Genomic DNA, 17,854 nt, shown 5'->3' with positions numbered 1-17,854 from the left:
CCAAAGCAAAGTGTAGGTTAAAATCACCTGCCAACAAAGGACCCCACAGCCAGTTACTAGACGATAACACCCCCCCGCATACTGCACCAGTACTGTGACCCTGCTCTCAAAGGGCCAAACTCCTGGAGAGTTCTGTTTCAGCTGTAATGTAACACGAACCTGGTTGTGTAGTGTGCAGAAACTGCTTACAGTTTGATTAGCTGGATCAGGTGTTTTGAATTAAGGTTTGGAACTCCACTGTGTAGAAGGGTAGCTTGTGCAGGACCGGAGTTAGAAAAACACATCTCTGTCAATGTCAGAATTACAGTTCAGAATTTCAGAATCAGCTCTAAAGTCAGTGACTTTCGTTTTTCTTTTTTTTCTCTTTCCTCATTACATGGGTTATGGGTAGTTATACAGATCAGTTTTTATTGCAGTTATTTTTCATTTCTATAACTGTTTGCTTCGGTTATTGCAGAAATTGATGGTATTGATTGCTGTGAGCGTTATTTAAAAATTATATACTCAAAATCCCTCGTCTGGTTGGTTGCACTGGCTCAAACCATATGCTTTGGTTCAGGACTGTTTTCTTTACCTGGTGAGACAGAGGTCAAACTCCTGCTGTCAGAGATAGCAAATCTTCTCCAGTGATGATATAGGCAAGGTTTATTCCTGCCACAGAGTCCCTTGCCTTCTTTTGTAAGCAGCAGGATCCCTTTGACTCTGGTGTTCTGGATAGTGTTCCACAGGAAGTTTCCATTGAAACGTTTTGGTTCACAATGGTTTAAAATAATTTTTGAAGTGCATAACAGCAGATGACAGGTTTCACTGAGCAAGCATAGGATAATCGCTCTAAAACTGATCCAAGGGTGAATGTGTTTATTTCCACACCAAAAATGGTTTGAATGATGCTTCCATATTATCTTCTCCATATAATAACCAACAATGATGTTCTTATTTTAAAGTTCTAATCTGTCAAACCCACAAATCATCAAGGCTGTTGGTCATGTTGAAGTGCTTGATGTGTATTTTGTTGTAGTTTTGTGATGGCCTTAGGCTAGTTTTTAATGAGACTTTTTTGCCCTCTTTTAATGCGTGGACAGTGAAGGTTGGATATTAAATCCATTCATCTTTATAGTGGTAACAGATGTGGTTATCGCATTTTGCCTCATGTGCCTGTGTGCATTCACAACCCCCGGAGTCCTATATTCACATTCCTAAATTTAAAGATATTGGAAATAGATTAATTCTATGCAGACCTCCCAAATTACAACATCTAACATGTAGCTGCCTTAAGATTACTTCCTCATTTCTCAAATTGTGGTCCAGGAGAAAGATGTGCTATTCTTCTACTCTTATGTGTGTGAAATACCTGTACAGATACCATATCTTTGGCATAGGCATATTACTGTTGAAGACCAGTCTGTAGGACAGTCAATTACTTCAAAGTGTTTGAAAATGGCCTGCATGTCTTTAGAAGGCACATTATTTTGTCAGGACCAACATGCATGGATAATTTTCAGTCACCTAGTTATCGAGTAGGAAACGTGAAATAGAGAGTAGCTGCTTATGGAATTTATTTATAGAAATGACTGTTGATAGTCTGACAGTGCAGCAGAGCTGTTCATTACCCATGCAGTTGCTTGTTGGAAGAGAATCTAGAAGGGAGTTCCCAGTATCACTCCAGAAAGGATAAAGCATTCATTCTCATCTCGTCCCTCGCGGTGCTTTTTTTCTGTTCAGAAGTGGCTTTCTCCCAACATGAAAAGATATGTTTTTGAGGGTGCTGAATCATTCCTTTGTTGTTCACAAAGCTACTGCCAGATGTCCATTGAAATGTGGATTTTATAGACATCTAATGTCTTTACTAGCATTGTGTGCATGCTAAAAGAGGGAGTCATTCTTTGTTTCTTAAGCAAAAGGACTCCTGCTGATTTTATACGGGTTGAGAATCACAGCAGGAATCTGCAGGATTTACAGTGTCAAGTCCTGCATTTGTCATTGGTTTCGGGTGTGTCGAGCCTGGGTCTGCCTTGGTAAGAAACTTGAAATACAACAGAACACTGCAAAGGAAGTGCATGTCCAAAGGCTTGTTTGTGGCTGCATCAAAATCAATAGAAATATCAGTAAAATGGATGACTCAATCTCTTCACTGGATTCATAACATTCATATAATTAGATATAGCTCATTAGTCAAATCCTTTTTTTCTGCTGTTGATCTTTGCATCCTTTTTCAGCAGAAATGCCACCCTAATCTTCTCACAGATAGGAAGAGCACAAGATAAACTAAGTGAATTATTTCCTAAAGATTTTACATAATGCAATCTTAGAGAAAGGGAGATGCACCTCACTGACCTGGAACCATTGAAATTCAAGTGTCCTATGAAGATATCACATCAGACCTCTTCTATCCACAGTCACATGATTTAAGCCGTCCTTGGAAGGCTAAATTCCAAACCTCTGGGTTCACTGTTCCACCCTCCCCCTTCCCCGAGAAGGATTCCTTTGTCTAACCCTGGCTTGATAGGAGACACATCATTCCTACTTTTCTTAAATTGAATAATGTAATTTCAGTATTTATGGGCTTCATGCTATTTGGACTGTTTTGGATGACTTGGCGCCTTGTCCAGTGTGGAGTGCTATTGGCCATCCTTACCTCACTGTCTCATTCTCTCTTAGAAAAAACATCATGTTAACCTTTATTATATTAATGTGTATTTGCATTATATTTTTATTGTTGTTTATTTGTGTTATGTTGTTTTATGTACTAGTATGTTTACTGCACAGATAATTAAATAAATTATAAATCTTGCACAGTGCTATATTTGCATGGTAAAGTTAGCTAAGTGTCTAGTATAGTTGAACGTCAGTAGGCTGAGCTCAGTGAAAAGGCTGACGCGTGCACCATGGCTAACGTTGGTGCTGATTAGTGAAAGGCACTGCTGTGGGCCTCTGCCTTGAATGGGAAGAAGAAGTGTATTGCACAAGGTCTGGCAGCACCGTTAGAATGGTCTTCCTGGACTCCATAACAGCAAGTGAACGATCAGCTTTCATCTGTGAGTATACACATGAGACAGTTTCTCATCGAAAGAAGGAAAAAGTAAAATATTCAAGCTCAGCCCATAACACTTACAACAACCTGATGTGCTGTAGAAATTACAATGACCTTTTCTGTGGGATTTGTAAAGCATTGAGAGATTCCAGGGTAATTCAGGAAATGGCTGAGATCAATTACATATTATTTTAAACAAAATAAAGACATACTGGAAAACTACAGAGTAAAATGTTGCTTTAAGCATTTTTCATTTTTTTTTTTTTTTTTTTTTTTTTACAGTTTTATTTTTATATGCTTTTGATTAAGTATAAAACAAAGCAGGTGAATCTCTTATACTGAATGTAATCAGTTCTAACTGAAGGCAATACCAGGCATGTTTTAAGTGACACTGAACAACTTTGAAACAAAGCCATGGTGCTTGGTTGGGGTCTAGCACATCACTGACCCATCATGCTCCCTTAACACATCATGCTTAAGGCTGTGCCAACACCTCCCAGCTCTGGGTTTCCACCATGATTATTAATATTTTCCAACATTTTTGCATGCATATAAACAACTGTATTCAAAAACTAATCTACTTGTTATCAAATATCCCCCAGGATCCTCACTCACACAAAACCAAGAGTGATCAAGACAAAATAAACAAAACAAAAACAAACGACAACAATAAAGCTAAGGATAAATAAAATGTCTGTATATGTGTCCACGTATGTGTAAGGTGGGCTCAAACCCAGGTCAGCTTAGTGACAACACCAATAGGCTACTGTGTGAGCAACCACACTAACAATTTGCAGAACAGGTCTAACCCAGCTGTTGGGTGTTGAGCCTGATTAGTGGTGTGGTTGACTCGAGGCCTCCTGGTGGCCGGATAGGAGCCTTGGCCTGGTGCCAACCCTTACAGTACCCCCCCAGAAGTGGCGGCTCCTGACGTCCCAAGGCCAGCCGAACAATCCTGCCGAAAAGCCCGAATGAGTTCATGGTCCAGGATGTGATGGGAGGGGACCCAGGACCGCTCCTCGGGCCCGTATCCCTCCCAGTCCACCAAATACTGGACTCCATCATGAATTCGCCGGATGTCCAAAAGACGTTTGACCGTGTATGCCGGTGTGCACCGTTCACCATGCGCAGACCCGGCGGGATGGAAGGGCCCACCGAACATAATATGGGCCTAAGGCGAGATACGTGGAAAGTTGGGTGGAAAGTTGGGGGAAGGGCAAGGCAATGAGAAACAAGATAAGAGTTTATGCGGCGAAGAACCTTGAATGGCCCGATGTAGCGAGGGGCGAGTTTGCGGGTATAACCACTCAAAGGCAGGTCCCTAGCTGATAGCCAAACCCGCTGTCTCGGCCTATAAGTCGGCGCTGGTCGCCACCTCGTCGGCATAATGTTTTTGAGCAGCCGTAGCTGATATGAGAGCCCTGCGCACCCTCTGCCAGGCCAAGCCACAGTGCCTGACTGTATGCTCAGCAGACCGGACACCCACGTCAGCCTTTTGGTTGGCAAACATGAGCGGAGCATAATCGTACTGGCACTCAAATGGTGACATGCCTAAAGAGGAGTGCCACAGGGTGTTGTTGGCAAACTCCACCCATAATAGGTACTCAGACCAAGAGGATGGGCAGGAAGAGGCCAGACAGCGGAGGGTGCTGGTTAACTCTCTCGGTCTGGCTGTTGAATTGGGGATGGAAGCCAGAGGACAAGCTGGCTTCTGCCCCCAACAATCGACAAAAGGCCCTCCAGAACCGACTAGTGAATTGAGGCCTGAGGTCTGACATGATGTCGCTAGGCAGCCCATGAATACGGACAACTTGAGTAAGTAATAGTTTAGCTGTCTCTTTCGCAGATGGCAGTTTTGGCAGTGCAACGAAGTGGCCGGCTTTGGAGAACCTGTTAACGACCACCAAAATCACAGTGTTGCCCCTTGATGGGGGCAGCCCTGTGATAAAATCGAGTGACCGATGAGACCAAGGGTGCAACAGACCACTGGGCCTTGTTCTGGGGTCCTTGCACTGAGCACAGATGCGACAGGAGTTCACAAATGCTCGGACGTCGGGTTCCATGCGCCGGAGAAACTAAAGCGTCTGTGTGACTCCTGGGTCATGCATGTCCCCACTCGAGGACCTGAGCTCTAACCACCTTAGGTACATACAGCCGTCATGGTGAGCCTCCATCCAGGTCCGGTTCAGCCACGAGAGCCTGATGTACTGCCTTCTCAACTCCCCACTGGATTGGCGCCACAATGCGGGCCCTTGGGATAATGGTCAAGGGCGGAGCAGAAGGCAGCAAGGATTCCCACTGGCAGGAGAGTGCACCAGGTTTAATGTTCTTAGCGCCTGGCCGGTATGATAGGGTAAAATCAAACCGGGCAAAGAACAGTCCCCATCTGGCTTGGCGTGGATTAAGTCGCTTGGCCTGCTGTATGTAGGCCAAGTTCTTGTGGTCCAGCCAGACCAGGAATGGGTGTTTTGCCCCCTCCAGCCAGTGTCTCCACTCCTCGAGTGAAAGCTTGACTGCCAGTAATTCTCAGTCGCCCACATCGTAGTTCCGTTCCGCTGAGGACAGACACCCGAGAGAATTTGGCACAGGGATGCAGTTTTTTGTCCTCTCCTGATTGCTGGGACAGAACTGCACCAACACCCATCTCAGATGCATAAACGATAGTTCTGCATTGGAAGTTCTGCATTAGGGAGCCAAAGAATAGGAGCCATGATTAGATGGCGCTTTAGTTCTTCGAATGCCTGCTGGGCTTCGGTGGACCAGCAAAACCGACCAGACGCTTTCCTGGTCAACATGGTCCGTGGGCCTGCAACCATGCTAAAGTTCTTTACGAACCTGCGGTAGAAGTTCATGAAGCCCAGGAAGCATTCGACCAGACGCACCAAGGTGGGTCTGGGCCAGCTCTCCACAGCTTGTACCTTGGCTGGGTCCATGCATAACATGTTATGGGAGACAATAAATCCCAAAAAGGAAATGGTGCCAGAGCACACCCAGTCAGAAGGGAGATGCTCACTCTGTGGGGAACCAAGATGGCTGCTGCTTGAAAGCCAGTGAGCATTGAAGGAGGAACCCCCTACAACCTGAGCGCTATGCTGGTGATGCAGGAGGGGTAGGGAGCATTGGCTCTGAACGTGAGGTGGGCAGGATTTGGGCTGGCTCTGCTAATACTGTAGCCCCAGCTCCCTCCTGACTAGGGGCAGCCAGGGGCACTGGTGTCCACGTCAGGAGGTCCGTCAGGACCTGCAACTGTTGCAGGGCCTGCTCATGTCGACCAACAGTCACCCCCTGCTTAGTCAGAGCCACCTTTACCTTTTCCAGATCTAACTGTTGAGCTGGGTCCATGGCTGGGTTTTTCTGTAAGGTGGGCTCAAACCCAGGTCAGCTAGGTGACAACACCAATAGCCTACTGGGTGAGCAACCACGCTCTAACAATCATGGGCCCATGTGCAGAACAGTTAAATCTTGGATCAGGTAAAACAAAAGTAAAATAACTAAACACCCCACTGAGCATGGAAAAAGGGAGAACAAAGAACGCCACAGGAAGAAATGGCAACCCTGATGTACTGGGGAAAGCCAAACTAAAGCTTCCAAAACAAAATGGGAAGACAGGGAGCAACTTGAATGGCTAAGGGAAGCCTCAGGAAAGAGACAGACTCAAGAGGGAAAACTGGAGAGGGGAGGGGATGTGTGAAATCACAAACACCCTCGCAGACAAGAAGTGAGGTGTAGCACAAAGGCTCACAGACCTCAATACATGACATTACCGGCTAGGCACCTGGCTCAAAACTTTAGCAAAGACCCAGCACTGAATGACTGGGTCACTGGGCTTTTATAAGGTCCAACCCAGCTGTTGGGTGTTAAGCCTGATTAGTGGTGTGGTTGACTCGAGGCCTCCCTCTGGTGGCCGGAGGGGGCCTTGGCCTGGTGCCAACCCTTACAGTATGTGTACCTGCTCATAATGTGTAGTGGTGTTCTAATCTCATACTTAATCTGTGTACATGAGCAAGGGAAGGCTAAAGAATGAAGAGAAAAGAGAGAACAAATAAGGAGGAAAAATAAAGAGTGAGCGAGATATGTGTTTGAGAGTGAGGATGTGTGTATTCAAGGGTGATAAGGAAGAGGGTATATTATTGGATATTTATGGAGAGACTGAGTTAATAAAGGGGCCCAGTCTTGATGATGATGTTGAGTGAAATTGGATAAAACAGACATTATTTCTAAGGAGTTATGTTCTATATTGAAGCGAGTCCCTCTGTTTTATACTTTTTTTTTTTTTTTAAGTTTCCCTGTTCAATAGAATGGTTTTCTTTGCAATAGTGGTGGCCATAAGTGAAATTGACTGCGGATAGTATGTGCAATGTGGTCTGCTACAAAGAGATAGTGAAGTTGAAACTTGACAGCCCAGATGAGAGGAAAGGAGTTCAGTTATTTGTTGCCAAAAGTGTTACACAGGTGTTTGCTGCCAGGTGTCATTTAGGGATACATTTTCCTTTATGTAAAGGGTAATCTATGGAGAATGTTATACTGAATGAGTAGGAGATTAGCTTTGTTAGTTATTTTGGTTATGTTATGGTGGTAAATAGGGATGGAGAGAGTGGACAACCTAATCTGGCAACCCACTGCAGTTCTAAAAGTGGTGAAGTAAGTCCATTAGTTGTAACTGTTGCCACTGGATCAATGGTTCATTAAATCTGAATTTATGTATTATATTAAAAAGAAAAAGGACCAACCAACTTTATTGACTGCCTTCTCTGCATCGAGTGATACTGTAATAGTATCATGTGGAATATTCAGTGACACCACTGAGTCGTGACCTTGATGCTGATGCAAAGAGGTGAGCCATAATATGGCATGAAGAAGACCAGCAAAAACAAAATGTAGCAGTGCCAAAAAACAGTCAAGAAAATAGTCTAACTTTGGATTTTTCTACCACCATATTTGCATAGTCAGTTTACTAGATGCCTTCCTTGGCATGTTGAATAATGGGCACCTTTGTGTCTGTGTGTGGGATGTGTGCTTTGGTAAGCACACGCAGTGCTGCTGGTGTTGTGTGCCATTTAGACTTGGATGAAATGAGAAGACCCATGTGGTGAGGATGAGGGAGACTGTTATGGGGAAATCAGGCTAATGGCTTGGACACCTCACTGCAGAACTCAGGCCTGTTCCCGGCATGTGGACAGGACAGGAGATGAGGGCTAATTGAGCTGAAGCCTAAATGACAAGGACTAAGTTAGGGGAGTTTCATTCAGGAAGTATATAGGTAGTGGGGAACTGCAGTCCGGTTGACTTCTCAAAGAGTTACTTTACCCAAACGATATTAATGACACTATCAATAACTAGGGTTAGTGTTGGCAGCAAGTATGGCATCGTGCACATTGGCTTCATTCTTTCAGTCTTTGTTGCTGGAACGGTCCCTTTAAAACATATGTTGTTGTTGGATAGTGTATGCTCGAGAAGCTATGGGACACCTGTAAATAACAATAAAAAAACACAATCGGAAAAAAGATGTCACACGGGTCTATGTGTCTGCCTCTGCCTAGTTCATCACAACTTTTCCATCACTGGTACATACAAAACAACTGATTCGCTAAAGTAGAATGGGGGAAGTTCACTATTTTTATATCATTCAACCTTTAGAATAGTTAAACTCTCCAAATACCCAAGATTACTGCCTGTGCATGTTATATAAAGACATGTCTAATTTATAAAATATACATTACATGTCTAATTTATGTACAAGGATAACATATTCTAACATGTGTAAGATAAACCATGCATCTTTGAACCACGGTATGCCATGCATGCAGTAAGGAAGTTCTGTAAGTGTGCCCAGATGTAACATTTATGTAACAGGAAATGGGATCCCAGCAGATGGAGACTTTCCACTATAATGTGCTTGTAAAAGCACAAAGGAATGCATATAGATCATATACAACTTAAACTGCTTACAATTTATGTTCATTTTTCAGCAATGTCTTGTGGATTGTTTTGCATACTGAATTACATTTTTTTTTAAATCAAATTATTTTCAGAAGGGCTTTCAATAGAGATCAAACATAAAACTAACCCATTATGCTAATTACTGGAATCCAATATGCACAACTTGGTTAAAAAAGGATATATGGTACATACTATTTTTATTACACTCTGCAAATATATGGCATGTTTGGGACCATTCCCTTGAGGTCTTCTCGACAGTAGCTGAGAGTTAATTAAGAGCCATTTAGGTTTGGATTTTGCACAGTTGTTCTTCATCAGAACAATAAAACAGGTCTATGTGAGTTGCTCCAAGTCGCCTCCTCCAAATCCAAATAGGGCTGTTTAGGAATGTACACATACAAAGGTGCCATTGGAATGTAACATCTGCACAGTCTGTTTGTCCATGATATAATGGACCTAAAGCCAGAGGGCATCAGGTCAAATAGATAACATCCAGCGTGGATTGGGTCTTTCATAACAAATGTTAACTGCTCTACTGAAGCAATGAGAGCTGAATAAGGCCCCACAGAGGGAGGTGGGCAGCGAGTGATCATCTGGGCAGTATTGATGACCCTCTGAAGGGATCTCCTGTCTGCTACTGAGCAGATGATACAGTATGTCAACATGATGGAACAATGGTAGAAGGACACCAGCGCCTTCTCCTGTTGGTTGTTCTTTCCTGAGAATCCTCATGAAGTGCAGTCATTGCTGAGCTTTCTTGACTGCTGCTTTGGTGTTGGTGGTCCAAGAAAGACCTTGAGTGATATACATACACAGGATCTTGAAAGCAAGAACCCTTTACACACAGTCCCAATTGATGTATAATGGATCATGGTCTGCCCTGTTCTTCTGGAAGTCTATTATGAGTTCTTCTGATGTAATAGTTCAGGATGAGATCATTCTCAGAAAACCATGCCGACAGTCTTTGGACTTCATTCTTGTATGAGGGCTCATCTCCTATTGAGATGCTTCCAAACACAGTCATAATTATTTAGCATAATTATTTTATAGCACCTTTCCCAAGCTCAAGGACACTACATTCAAACAAACAAATTAAGTAAAAAGTGCACAATAACAAAAAACAAAAAAGACACTACATGCATAACACTCACTTGCGTAAGGAGAACTGGTAGCATAATGAAAATAAGTAAGTATTTAACAAAGATTTAAATGATTATCCACTCATAGAGGTCTAATTAAACTTTATAATGTGGAGGCCTAAATGTTGCGGTCTTGCAAAGGTATGGGATGTATGGATGGAGAAGCTCCAGGTAAGAACCAGGTAATGAGCTGGTAGGCCATGCAAGGTTTTATATCTACTAAGAAGAACCTTGTGCAGAACACAAAAGGTAATGGGTAACCAATGTAGATTCTGAGTGATACGGCTGATATGGTCAGATTTCTTAAAGTTGGTGAAGATTCTAGCAGCAGTATTTTGTACATACTGTAACATATAGAGAGTGTTACGAGGGAGACCAGATAGAAAAAAAATTATAGTAGTCTATCTGCAAAGTCAATAATGCATAATGTGTTTCTAAATCTGCTAGACTAAGGAATGACCAGAGACGAACAATGTTAAAAATGGAAAATGGAAAATTGTTGATTTAACTTTTGATATGAATGTAGAAGAGAGTGTGGGGTCAAAATTAACTCTGAGATTATGGACGTAGGAAGAAGCTTTTACGAAAGATGAGCAAGATATTAGAGCTTTAGCATTGATTATGGGCAACTCAATTTCACTAGCATTCAGTTTTAAAAAGTTAAAAAAGACTTTGGCATGAATATAGTCAGATAGGGCTTATGGTGGTATAGTCTGAGTAGGCTAGTGCTGACTTAAATGTGAATGTTGTCTGCAAAACAGTGAAAAATTAAGGCATGATGGCATATGATCAAGTGGAAACATAAATAGTACAGAGTACTGGACCTAAGACAGAGTCCTGCGGGATGCCTCGAGTCACAGACAAAGTAAAGGTTTTGTTGCCAAGATAAAAGGACAACCAAGAAAGAGCAGATCTAGTAATACCAATGCTGTGCATTTGAGACAGTAATAGATCATGAGATATGATATCAAAAGTGGAAATAAGATCAAGAAGCATGAATATTCTAAGAGCTCCAGAAGAAGCTGCACATTATTGGTAACTCTTAAGAAATATAGTCTTTGTACTATGCAAAGGGTTGAACTGGACTGAAAAGACTCTCCCAAATTATTAACTTCTAAGTGGGACTGCAGTTGGAAGTTCCAGTGACTTAGTTGGAAGTTAGAAATAATTATCTAAATCAGCAGAGTTCAAATATGTTCTGAGATTTACAGGGATACAACCAGTTACAAAACATATATTAGTAAGGTATGTGATAGGGATGGTTATCTCGGTCTTACATTCCTTACTACGGATCTAACTTACAATATGTAAACTTGGACTTTGTGATCAGAGGTAGGAGTCAAATGTGAGAGTGGCCAGATCATACCAAGGGAAAAGAGATCATGAACAGAATGATAGACTGACGTAATGGGATAGAAGACGTAATGGCATATAAATTTTATAATGAAAAAAGTAAGCAAAATTGTTGCATAATTTAACTGAACCAGTATCTACAACAGGTGGTTTATTAATACTGTTGAACAGAGCTGGCTTGAGGCACAGCAAATGACAAAGGATAAATGAGTGGAACGAGCCCTGTTTATATGGTCTGCAGAGACCAGAGAGTAGGTCTGTATAGTAAGCTGAGTACTTCATATCTCTTAGTGAGATGATAAGTTATTGCCTTGGTCATCATCTGCCTTTTCCCCATTGCTGAAATCAAACGTAATTCCACATTAACTTAATATAATAAACCTTATAAGTGGTGGGCGAGGCAGGATGCAGAGGCGAGTGGTCACGAGCACAAACGTTTACTAAATACAGCAAACACAAACAAAATCGAAACGCGATGAACGACACTGGAAGTTAGCAGTACAAAACACGACGAACAGTTTTAGGCACAACGACAAGAGCCCGGTAAGGCATCTGAAGCTGAACGCGCACCGGGTCAAACACCGACGAATGACACCCTAAACAGGACCTTAAGCACGTGAGAAAGACAGGGCGTGACACATAACGGACTAACAGAGGGAAATTCTACTTCTCGTGAATTTCAATACTAAATTACTGTTCTTCCACTGTTGGTTTGCCAAAGCACTGGATGATTGTACATGTACAGCGTGTTTGTACCCATCAAGGGTGATTGTGACTGCCCAGGAAATAGGCTGCATGACTACTTTCATGTGCTTTTATAATTTTCTGTCACTCCAATTTCTAAATCTTTTAGTGATAAAGTCAGGCTCTTCTTTTGGTGCCATGGGGTTTTTCTTGATACACTTTCTTGTAATAAGAAGAATGTTAACGAAACCAGGGCTATTCCTCGTGACGCAGGGCAAGAAGCAGGACGTACAGACTTTCTCCACGTTTATTAACATACATGAAGGACAACGGCACTCGCAAAAACGAACACAAATAACACACACACTATATCTGTGTTACGACAGATATAATGACTGACAAAGACGCACACGCCTACAGCGATTTAAACGCACACAGACATCGCACCACTAAACCACATGCAGGTGTGCGTGGTTACAAACAAGGCTGAACTCCCACTGCACGGCGGGCCTGACCACGTGGCCAGTGGGTGTGTTTTGAACTTTGGGTGTGGTCGACGTGGCTCTGTCCTCTAACTCGAGTTTTTGATCAAGAATGTGCTGAAACAGTACTAGGACTTGTAAGACCCTGCAACAGACTTTCATTGATTATTTGCTGTTGTTACTTATTTGTCCTTTATTGTTTATATTGTAGCTGCTGTAGTATCCCGTTTCCAGATGCCTCACTCTTTGAGTCTTGGTTCTTGTCAGGGTTTTTTTTCCTACTCCTCATGGGAGCTTTCTCTTAAACAAATTGTCCTGTGTCGCCTTTGGCTTAAACTTGGACATGTGTAAAGCTGCTTTTGTGACAATGGCTGTTGTAAAAAGCACTATATAAATAAATTTCACTTTGACTTTGACATTTTTGTTTGGGGGCAATTATTTTCCATATTTTACGTTTTACAAGCTATTACCTTTTGCTAGATATTTGTGTTTATTCTCAGAGCATTTCTGCACATAACAGTGAGGGTAAAAAACTCAATGCAAAACAAATGTCTATTACGCAACAGTTTTTCATGTCATTGTTATGCCAGTACAGAAGATACTACAGAGCATCTTTCTGAGGTCCTCACGTTTACCACCATCCTCACCAGACAAGTTATATCATCAGCATTATGTCACCCGGCCAGAAACTGGGGGGGTCTAAGGGTGTTTTCACACTTGCCCTGAAAACTTTCATCTCCACCCAGGACTGATTCTGGGCTGTTTTAAGGGATGGTTTGCATTTACACACAAGAACTCTAACTGAGCCATGGATTGATTGAACAATTCAGTGTGTCACTTTTTCTGTGTGATAGTTCACGAAATCGTAGAAAGGAGTTTAATCCGTTTGCTATTTTACTTTTCCTTGGACACAAATAATGAGGTGGCAAAGAACAGATGCATTGAATTTCACCATGAAGGAGCACAAGCAGCCATTCTCGTATGATAAGATTTTTGTTGCATTGTACATCTACAAACTGCTTTTGTACTATTTTTCACAGTGGTGTGAAAAATACATTGAAAAAGCTTATCTGGTTAGCAAGCGTTTATTTACTCAAAAAATACATGAAATTTGAAAATGGAGGGTCTGGGTCTGATATTTTGTCAGCTAGAGTTAGGGCTTATGTAGGTGTCATGTAGCTTTCTAAACAGGGCCCTTCAATAAAGCTTTCCACAGGTTCCATAAAGCTACCATAAACTCACTTTGACTGAACAGTGTCCCCCAAAAAACAAAGTTTCCACTCAAAAGTTTCCGTGCATGTCCAGTTTGATCCTGCTTTGGAGAGGGTGCTGTATGATGACACAATTTCCAAGGGACTCTTTGATGTTCACATAAGAATGGGGTTGGAGGAGGGTTTGTGCTGCACTGATTAGTGTGAGCATGTGTTGGAGCTAACATCGCCCATATGGCAGATCAGACCTAGAAACCTTACTGTACAGCTTTCCAAAAAATTCGCTCTGGGAGGATTACCTGTCACTTGATGCTATGCATCATAATGAAATAAATGGATCACATTGTTTATTTATTCACATGCTGTACAATGTGTAAGTAATTGAGAATAGCTGCAATTTTTTGTTTTGTCTTTGAACACCAGCACACTGAATTTATAAAACAAGTAATGGCTATGGGATTAAACTACAAAATATCACCTTAATTCTAAATGCATTTACATCTATATTGTTAGTTGTTGATATTTCTAGGGCATATTTCCCATCGGACTTTGGCAGCACAGTGTTTACTGGCTCACACCGTCCTGTTGGGAAGATCAGTCCTCTCCGGGCTTCTGCCGGAGCAGCAGGCCTTTTGGAAGAGTTCTGTATTTAGTAAAGAAAATAAAATGAACAATGTATGTTCTTTGTCTACTAATTGCTATCAATATTAAGCTATTTTAAAGGCTATAAAATACTTAAAAATGTAAATTAGTTAATAATTAAAAAGATGAAGGAATACTTCTGTTATTGAGACTGCTACAGAGTTTTTAGGCCTTACTCTTGGCCTTACACAGCCAAATTCGATCTATCACTAAATATGCAATGATACTTAAATTTCCCCAAGTTGAAGGCAGACTTATTATTCAAATCTAATCATGACAGTGGCAAGGAAAATCTCCCTAGAGCATGAGGAAGAAACCTTGAGAGGAACCAAGACTCAAAGAGGGGGGGCATCCTCTTCTGGCCGATAACGGTCACACAATAGTAACAATGCTAAGAGAGAGAGAAAAAAAAGAAAAATAAGCAAATAATGTCTTGTCCGGTTTTCTAGAGGTCCTAGTCTTGTCCCGATGGTGTGTGTCCAAAACCCATCCCGCAATAGAATGTCCATGAAGGGGAACAGAGAAGTAGTTGGCTGGGGTGGAGGTGTGGTTGTCTACAGCAGGGGACATCAGGGAGTGGTGGGAGTAACCATGGCAACTAAGACGGTTTGAGGCTCAGTAACATCATGATATCAGGGGTAGGTGTACCGTTGTTAAAATGAAAGACTTTTTTACAATATGTTGAGCGGACCATGTTTTAATCTTTTAGCTTGGACCATTTTTAATCTTGGACCATGTTAATTTATTCTTTATTACACTTTTTCAGATTTCTAATAAAAAGAGAGATGGATTTATACTAACATTAATACTATAAGTATGCAAACATTTTTTTATTTTATAACGCATACATTCCTAGTTAAATCTAGGTCTTCTGTTGAAACATACTGAATCACAAATACATAGCATTTTTCACTTGGTTCTGATGTTTTAACTATTTGGAAAGCCTTGGCTTTCCAGTGAACAAAATTAGACATATTGAATCTGGGCTCCTTCCTGATTTGGACCTTTTTCCTCTTAGTTTATTTGGGGGGACATTTGTCCTTCTCAGACATCTGGTACTCACAATGGAATTTTAAATTGTCTCCCCCCAGACAGATGAATCTTACAGTTACAACTAAATGGGTGTTTACACAGTTTACAGTATAAAGTACATCAAAGCACTAACAGCGATTCCTATATTTTTCTGAAAATCAAGCAATGAATTAACAAAACAAACTACGGTACATTAACATTAAAAGACATGTTCTGCGGAGAGCAGAGTCTGCTAGAGATCTTACTGGCAAGGCCTATAGAAGCCTTCATACTTGTTTAGTGTAAAAAAAAAAGCAGAGAATTATCCTGCCAGCTTTGTTTTGGTCCCATACTGGTACTGTTGTTTGTTTCATGTTATGTATTGCAGGAACTAGAGAGAAACCTACTGATCTGTGGGCAAGGTTTTAATCTGGGATTTGGGGAAATGATTAATAACAAACTCAACATTAAAAACACATTTCCCCTCTTCAGATTAAATAATATTCTACAGGTCCCACTGATATGTTCAATTAAACCCATGCTTTTTGAAATGTATATAAATGCTATAGGCTTTGGTTCATAATAGATTATACTTGGGTTGTGCTTTGCTTTATATTAGACTTGTAGCTCTCAAATAACTTTTTAGAGGGTTGTTTTTCCATGGACAACTGTAATACCTTGTTGTATAAGCCAAATTAAAATGACAAAAAGGGGAAAATAGGCCACTGGATAGAGCCTGGAGTTTTGTTTTGTTTTTTATTCTTTTTTCAAATGTTGGCACTATTGTTCATAACTTCAGAATTTAAATGAATTTTCAGAGTGGAATGCCTTTTTGCTCTTTCAAAACCCCGTATTGCAGCTTTCAGCATTTTTGTATTGTAGATTCGTCCATACTTGGAGCAGAGAAGAATTCAGGAGTCTTTGTGATGCAGGTTTTGACTTCGTTCAGGTGTTGAAACAAAACAGATGATCCTTTTGATTGGAGGTTTTCTCTCTGCTGTATAGCCTCAAGCTACAGAGGGTCTGCTTGTTTTCATGAGCTCATTGCTAGATAATACCACGTCACAATACTTATGACACTCCACAGTACTAATAACTCCATAAATACAGCTTTCTCATATCTCCATTGCCATGTCTTGGTTCTTCATCTTGAACTGGTGTTTGTTGCTGCCTGGGAAAGTAGAAATGCATGGAGAGACAGCAGACCTCCATCATGTCTTTCTATGTCTCCTTACTACAGTTTTGGTCACTGTACACACTGTAGACCACAAGCCAACCTTCAACCAATTCAGTTAGCAGTGAATGTGACAATGTTATTAACAAATGCAGCAGTGCTTTCATACCCGAGTTGGCATTTCACCCACTTTTGGGGTGGTAGGTGAGCTGAAGATATCTATTATATAAATTACTTGTAGCAATATCTCATATTTCTCATCTCTCAGTAATTACTAGGTTGAGGTTGTATAAACTAAACATTACACTGGTTACATCCTTTCTATGGCCCTTCTAAAGTCAGTTTCTAAAACATAATCCAGTGATAACCCCATAGCAATGATGAGTGTTAGCTCAGTGGCTAAGGTACTTGACTTGTAATTGTAAGGTTGCTGGTTCGCTCAAGTTGTACTCCGTCATAATTGTAAGTTGCTTTGGATAAAAGCATCAGCTAAATGCCATAAATCTAAAATCATAACAGGAAAAAATCTCTGACTGCTGCCCTGATAAAGTCATTACAATTACCACATCAGAACAGGATGCCTGAATATTGTGACCTTATTTTTTCCTTCAGTTGAAGGAAAACCCAGTTTCAATCTCTGATGATGTTGAAGAGGCCGTTTCAACACAAGGAGGAGAAGGTAAAGAGATGACAGGAGCACAGAGCCAGTCCTGACGGCCTGCCGAAAAGCCTCCTGTGCTGCCTTGCACGGATTCAGTGGTTGCCGTAAAGATTAGTAGCCTCGCGGGATTATGCTCACCCGCTCAGATATCACAGCCTTTCCCCAGCTGCTCCTCCTCTCATTCATCTATGATATTCTTTAACGATGTGCATTTCCCCTAACACCACAAAAAGAAATGCATTGTCGACTTCTGTGAAACATTTCAGAGTGCTTGCGTTCACTTTGACAAAGCTGAGTTGCTAGATTACTCAGGAGAATTATTTTTGTTGATGAAAAATTTACTCAGGTTCAGATAATTTAGTCAGGTTCATGCAACTATCTCTACAAAGTAATAAATGTGTTAAGATATATACTCTGTGTGCTCACAATGAATCGGAAATATAATCGATGAATCTAGAGCAGTTTTCATATATGTTATTTTCATATATGCTATTTTCATATATGCGAATGAATTCATAGACTTAAT

Source organism: Electrophorus electricus, chromosome 9, assembly GCF_041902795.1.
Source record: "Electrophorus electricus isolate QZ-2024a chromosome 9, ASM4190279v1, whole genome shotgun sequence".
NCBI lineage: Eukaryota > Metazoa > Chordata > Actinopteri > Gymnotiformes > Gymnotidae > Electrophorus > Electrophorus electricus.
The sequence above is the reverse complement of the archived record's forward strand: the minus strand, read 5'-3'. Positions refer to the sequence as shown.